Genomic DNA, 6,680 nt, shown 5'->3' with positions numbered 1-6,680 from the left:
CACAAACACACACACACACACCCGCCGCCCAGGGAGCTCAGCATCCACACACACACACAAACACATACACGCACACACACACACCGCCCAGGGAGCTCAGCGTCCACACACACACAAACACACACACGCACACACACCCGCCGCCCAGGGAGCTCAGCGTCCACACCCACACAAACACACACACACACACACACCCGCCGCCCAGGGAGCTCAGCATCCACACACACACACAAACACATACACACACACACACACACCGCCCAGGGAGCTCAGCGTCCACACACACACAAACACACACACGCACACACACCCGCCGCCCAGGGAGCTGGGGGGCTGGCTCTGCGCGCCCTCCGGAGGGTGAGCGAGGGTCGGAGCAGGCCCCCGCGGCCTCCTCCGGCAGCTCAGTCGCGTTACCTTCCCGGTGTCTAGCCGGGCAGTCCCTGTTTGGGATCACCTGGCCAGGCGGTCCTCACCCGTGGAAGGCTGCTCTCCAGGCCTGGGGTCGGCATCATGGAACCCACTACAGATCCCCGTTTCCTCTGGGCCTGTGCTGGCCCTGCCGGCCCCCATGGCCATCTGGTTACGACTGGGAAGCAGGGCAGCGCTGGGAGGGCTGGCCTCCCCCCTCCCCCCCTCCCCCGTGTACAGCTCGGGCAGGGCAGGACCAGGACCAGACGGGCCGCTGTCCGGTCAGCCCACAGGTGGTCAGCTCGCAGCAGTGGGTGTGGGGGCAGAGACTCGGGCCCCAGGGTGCCCCAGCCCAGTAGCCGGCCCTGGCCCCTGGGTGGGATGTCTGCGAGGCAGCCGGTGCCCTCCTGGGACCATGGCCTGGAGGGGCCGGAGGGCACCGGTCCTTCCTTGGACCCGGGTCTTGCAACTGACCCAGCCACAGGCCCCCTTGGCACCCCTCGCAGGGTACCCAGCAGCACAGGGAGCCGGGGCAGAGGGCAGAGCGGGCGCACACTGGCCCGCACGGCTTGGGCAAGTGCTTCCGCACTGGTGGCTCCACCGTCTCTGCCGCTGGAGGAGGGTGGGCACCTTGGAGCCTCCGCTCACAGGCTGCATCTTGGATGCACCGATTGGAGGTGGGGGTTGGAGAAGATGGCCACCCTGTCCCCAGTGGCCCGAGAGGGCGTCCAGGCCGTGAGACGCCTCACGCTGGACAAGTCCCCAAGAGACCACAAGGTGCGTCTCCGGAGGCGGCAAGCCGGTGACGCCCGCGGCCCTCACGGAGCCGTGAACGCGCACCTGTGGAAATGACGGCCGTAGCCCTGGCCGCTCCACACCCCGCGGCTCCCCCACAGTCAGTGCTGGTCAGGGGAGGCAGGATGGTCGCGCAAGGCCCGGCTCAGATGAGGCTCAGCCATGGCACCCAGGCTGACTGCCTCCCGGGCACCCAGCCCCAGACACCCCACACCGGGGGCTAAAGTCTGCAGACGCCACGGCCCCGTCAATTTGGGGAATCCACAGGTCTCCTTGGCCGCCCAGCACGGGGAGGCAGGGCCCAAGCCTGTCTGTCCTGGAAAAGGAGAAGTCCAGGGACAGGGGTCACAGGTCAGCAGGTGCCAGAGCCCTGGAGAGTGGAGCGTGCAGTGAGAGCAAGCCTCCGATGAGGCCGGGCGGAGCCGGGTGCCCTGAGGGCAGAGGACAAAGCCGGCTGGACAAGGTTGCGAGCACCCACCACGGGGCGAGCCTCTGCAGGGCCAGCCAGGCTCAGCGGGTCACTCCTCGGCTCGCGTCCTGCCTGGCCTGGGCGGGTGCCAGGGCGGCAGGGGCCCTCTGTCTGGAGCCCCGCTGTGGCCTTGTGAGTCCCCACATGGGCCAGGCAGGCCCGAGGGCCGCAGACGCCCGGGCTGCAGCGGGGATGCAGGACTGCCAGCGGGGGTGAGGCCGCGAGGGGAGGGAGGCCTTGCCGTGGCCTGGGTGGGAGCAGGGAGCAGAGCCCAGGGGTGCAGGGAACCCCCAGGGCCCCCACAGGGCTGGGTCACGGGGCCCAAGGGTGACCTCGGGGGACAAAGGGGCAACAGGGTGTGGGGTGGCCGCTGGGCATGGAGGCCTAGACCAGGCGTGGCCAGCACACCGGAGAGGGGGCCGGGCTCCAAGCCACACCAGGCTCCACGGCTCTGAGCCACGCTGGGCCCCATGGCGCCCACGTCCTCACCACCAGCACCTCAGAGCCCGGGCAGAGGCCTGGTGGCCGACCCTGTCTGGGAGACTCCGGGGCCTCTGCCCGGCTTCTGAGGGTCCAGGCTCCTCCCGCTGTCCCGCTGGGCGAGGGGGCAGGCAAACAGAAGCAGCCATGAGATGTGTTGCTGGGTGCTGACGGCGCCCGAATCTCAGCGACTCACCTATATAGTGATGGTTCAACGCTAGGCAGTTAGCCAGCAGCGTGCAGGGGGAACCAGGGCTCCCAGGAGAGAAAGCCAGCTCTGACCAAAAAAAAAAAAAGGCTGATGCTGGGCGCTGGTGGCTCACGCCTGTAATCCTAGCTATTCAGGAGGCTGAGATCTGAGGATCGTGGTTCAAAGCCAGCCCTGGCAGGAAAGACCGTGAGACTCCTATCTCCAATAAACCACTAGAAAACCGGAAGTGGCGCTGTAGCTCAAGTGGTAGAGCACTCACCTTGAGCTGAAGAGCTGAGGGACAGCGCCCAGGCCCAGAGTTCAGGCCCACAACCGGACCCAAAAAAAAAACAAAAAAAAAGGCTGGGAAGGTGGCTCAGGGGAACAGTGCTCGCCTGGCACACATGAAGCCCTGGGTTCCATTCCTCAGTACCACATACACAGAAAAAGTCGGACCTGCTGGGTGCTGGTGCTCAAGCCTGTAATCCTAGCTACTCAGGAGGGTGAGATCTGAGGATCGCGGTTCAAAGCCAGTCCAGGCAGGAAAGATGGTGAGACTCTTATCTCCAATAAATCACTAGAAAACTGGAAGTGGCACTGTGGCTAGAGCGGTAGAGCGTTTGCCTTGAGCTGAAGAGCGAGCACAGGGAAGAAACTTGGGATCCATGCTCAAAGCTCCACTTTAAAGACGGCAGAGAGACGGGCTGTGGGAGGAGAGAACACCGGGCCTGAGGGCAGCCATGTGAGGAAGGGACACCTGCAGGCCAGGGCACCCCGGGCTCCCGGACGTACCCTGAGGCCAGGGCCAGCAGTAAGATGGCCCCTCAGCGCCCAGCAGGGCTCTTCAACAGCCAGGCCCAACCCTGGGGGGTTCCAGGGCCAGGGTGGGCAGTGTGGAGTGTGGAGTGAGCCTGAGCCCTCCCCCAGGTCAGGACAGGCAGGTGGGCTGGGGCACGGGCGGGGACAGGCAGAGGGAAGCAAGCAGGAAGAGCGCTGGGCTCCTGGAGGTCCTATCCTCCATGGCGGGGGGTGGGTGGGGGGTGGAAGAGGTGGGGGGGTGAGCCCCAGCTCCTTCCTGGCCAGCCTTCAGGCCAAAAGCCAACGGGACCTGGGAGTGCGTCTGCGGGCTGGACCTCCTGCCCAGCCTAGTCACAACACAGAGGTGTCTCCCTGCTGCCCTGCCCCACTGGTCGTAGAGGCTTGGACACCCAATGACTGGAGGGGTGTCCCTAGGGCAACCCCCTGGGAATAGGAAGAGAAGACCAGGACAGCCCCCCACAGGCCCTGCCCCGCAATGCCCACTCCAGCTCAGCCTGGGGAACAGCTGGTGACCCGCACGGCCCTCAGCCCACTCCTGCCATCCCAGCAATCAGGAAGAAGCCAAGGAGGGTGGGACGTTCAAGGCCAGCCTGGACTAGAAGCAAAGACTGGCGGGGCACCAGGGCTCACACCTGTCATCCCAGCTACTCAGGAGGCTGAGATCTGAGGGTTGTGGTTCCAAGCCAGCCCAGACAAGAAGGTCTGTGAGACTCTTACCTCTGATTAACCACAGAAAAAACCACAAGTGGTGCTGTGGCTCAAGTGGTAGAGCACTAGTCTGTAGCAAAAGACGCTCAGGGACAGAGTCCAGGCCCTGAGTTCAAGGCCCAGGACTGGCCGGAAAAAAAAAGGGGGAAAGCAGTAGTTAGAAAACTGAAGAATAGGGGCTGGGAAGGTGGCTCAGTGGTAGAGTGTTAGCCTTGCATGCCTGAGGCCCTGGATTTGATTCCTCAGCACCACATAAGTACTGTGACTCAAATGGTAGAGTGCTAGCCTTGAACAAAAAAATGCTCAGGAACAGCGCCCAGGCCCAGAGTTCAAGCCCCATGATCAACAAAACAAAAGCAAAAAAGAAGAAAGGAAAAAGAAAAAACTGAAGAATGTTTTAGAGTAGGGTGCTGGTAGCTCACGCCAGTAATCCTAGGTACTCAAGGAGATGCAGATCTGAGGATCCTGGCTCAAAGCCAGCTTAGGCAGGAAAGTCCTTGAGATGCGGATCTTCAAAAAAAAGCCAGGAGTAGAGCTGTGTTTTAAGTGGCAGAGCGCTAGCCGTAAGCACAAAAGCTCAGGGCAGTGCTAGCCCTGAGTTCAAGCCCCAGGACCAGCATAAAAACAAAGCAGAAAAGAATGTTTGGACTGGGACTGTGCAGCTACGTGGCAGAGCACACGGGTGCTCGAGGCGAGGCTCAGAGTGCATTTCTTAAAAGTCGGAACAACTGCAAGCCCACAGGCCAAGGCAAGGAGTCAGATCCTATCTCAAACCTCCCAAAAATGAACTCACAAACAACCGTAAACTTAGGTGAAACCATGGGTGGTGGTCCAGAGGGCGCAGAGCCCAGATTCTCAACGAGGAGGGAGGGAGGGAGGGAGCCAGCGCCAGCACACAGGTGCTGGAGAGACAGGTTGCGAGAGAGTTGGGAGCAGGAGGGAGAGAGAAACGTTTCCTGTTCTCTGGGCAGGAAATGAGAGCTAAAGAAAAACGGTAGCTGTTCCCCATTCCTGTGCTCCTTCGGAGCGGGTGGAGCACACCAGGTCTTCGCAGCCCCCAACCTCAGGCGAGGGCTGGTCTGACAGCCCTCTGGGCCTACCCAACGTGCTGAGGGAAGGCCAGCTCTCCACTTCCTTTCAGCACCCACCCTCACCCTGGGGTCCCTCTCTACCTATTCACAGGATTTTACCATTTCAAATGAGAGGGAGGTTTTACAGCATTTTCCCACTGAGGTCTCATCTAAATAGAGGCAAGCTTAGCTGCTTTGTTGCTCTGGATTCCAAACTTTATAGGGATCTCCCTCTTTATATTTATTAAGAACATGATTTCCGGGGCTGGGAAGATGGCTCAGTGGTAGAGCGCTTGCCTTGCATGCCTGAGGCCCTCGGTTTGATTCCTCAGCACCACATAAGTAGAAAAAGCTGGAAGTGGCGCTGTGGCTCAAGTGGCAGAGCGCTAGCCTTGAGCTGAAGAGCTGAGGGACACCGCCCAGGCCCAGAGTTCAGGCCCCACGACCAAAAAAAAAAAAAAAAAAAGTAAAAATGACGCTAAAAACACAAGCAACAAAAGAAACAAAGGTAGGCCGGGTGCTGGTGGCTCACACTTATCATCCTAGCTACTCAGGAGGCTGATCAGTTCAAAGCCAGACCAGGCAGGAAAGTCTGTAAGACTCTTATCTCTAACCACCAAAAAGCAGGAAGTGGAACTGTGGCTCAAGTGCTAGAGCCCTAAGCTTGAGTGAAAAGGCTAAAGGACATCGCCCAGACCCTGAGTTCAAGTCCCAGGACTGACACAAAAACAAAACATAAAACCCACAGAGGAACTGCACTGTCACAGGATGTGAGGAAACCGCTCTCCACGCAGCAACGCGCTTGTAAACAGTCCTTGCTGGCGGGAAGGTTGACCCGAGAGGCGGCTGGGGACTCGACAGGGCAGGTCACTGGCCTGCTCAAGATGGGGGACCTGAGATCTGTAACCAGGTGTCTTGTGAAGAATAAATGAGCAAATGATGTCACACGATGATGCGGTACTGCATATGCCAGCCTCTGCACTAGACGCTTCGCTGTGGAACTGTACCAGGAGGAGCTAAAACAAAATGAGCACACAAATGGGGAATGTGGGACAAAAATGGATGTCTTCTCTACAGTCATGTCTGGTGAAAAGGCTGGGCTCAAACCCAAGTCATTTCATTTACTCATCTGCTATTCTATTGAAATAAAGGCTTTCAAATCGCCCTCCCTGGAAGCCAGAATAGGCTTGAGAACGAAAAGCTCTCCATGTCTGCTCCCTGTTGGATATAGATTACATCCTCACGTAATTAGTTCAAAGCTAGTAAGGCACTGGGGTTGATCACCAGTGCCTGCATGTGTGCACACACACACACACACACACACACACACACACACACACAGGCACATATACACAAAAGTGAAGCAGGTTGAGCTCTGGTGGCGACACCTGTCATCCTAGCTACTCAGGAGGCTGAGATCTGAGGATTAGGGTTCAAAACCAGCCTAGTCGTGAAAGGCAGCTAAACTCTAATCTCTAATTAATCACAGAAAAAGCTGGAAGTGGCGCTGTGGCTCAAGTGGTAGAGTGCCTTAAGCAAAAGAAGGCCAAGGGCAGGGCTGGGAAGGTGGCTCAGTGGTAGAGCGCTTGCCTTGCATGCAAGAGGTCCTGGGTTCAATTCCCCAGCACCACATAAGCAGACAAAAAAAAGCTGGAAGTGGCGCTGTGGCTCAAGTGGCAGAGCGCTAGCCTTGAGCTGAAGAGCTGAGGGACAGCGCCCAGGCCCAGAGTTCAGGCCCCAC

This window comes from Dipodomys ordii, unplaced genomic scaffold (genome assembly GCF_000151885.1).
Source record: "Dipodomys ordii isolate 6190 unplaced genomic scaffold, Dord_2.0 Scaffold163, whole genome shotgun sequence".
NCBI lineage: Eukaryota > Metazoa > Chordata > Mammalia > Rodentia > Heteromyidae > Dipodomys > Dipodomys ordii.
The sequence above is the reverse complement of the archived record's forward strand: the minus strand, read 5'-3'. Positions refer to the sequence as shown.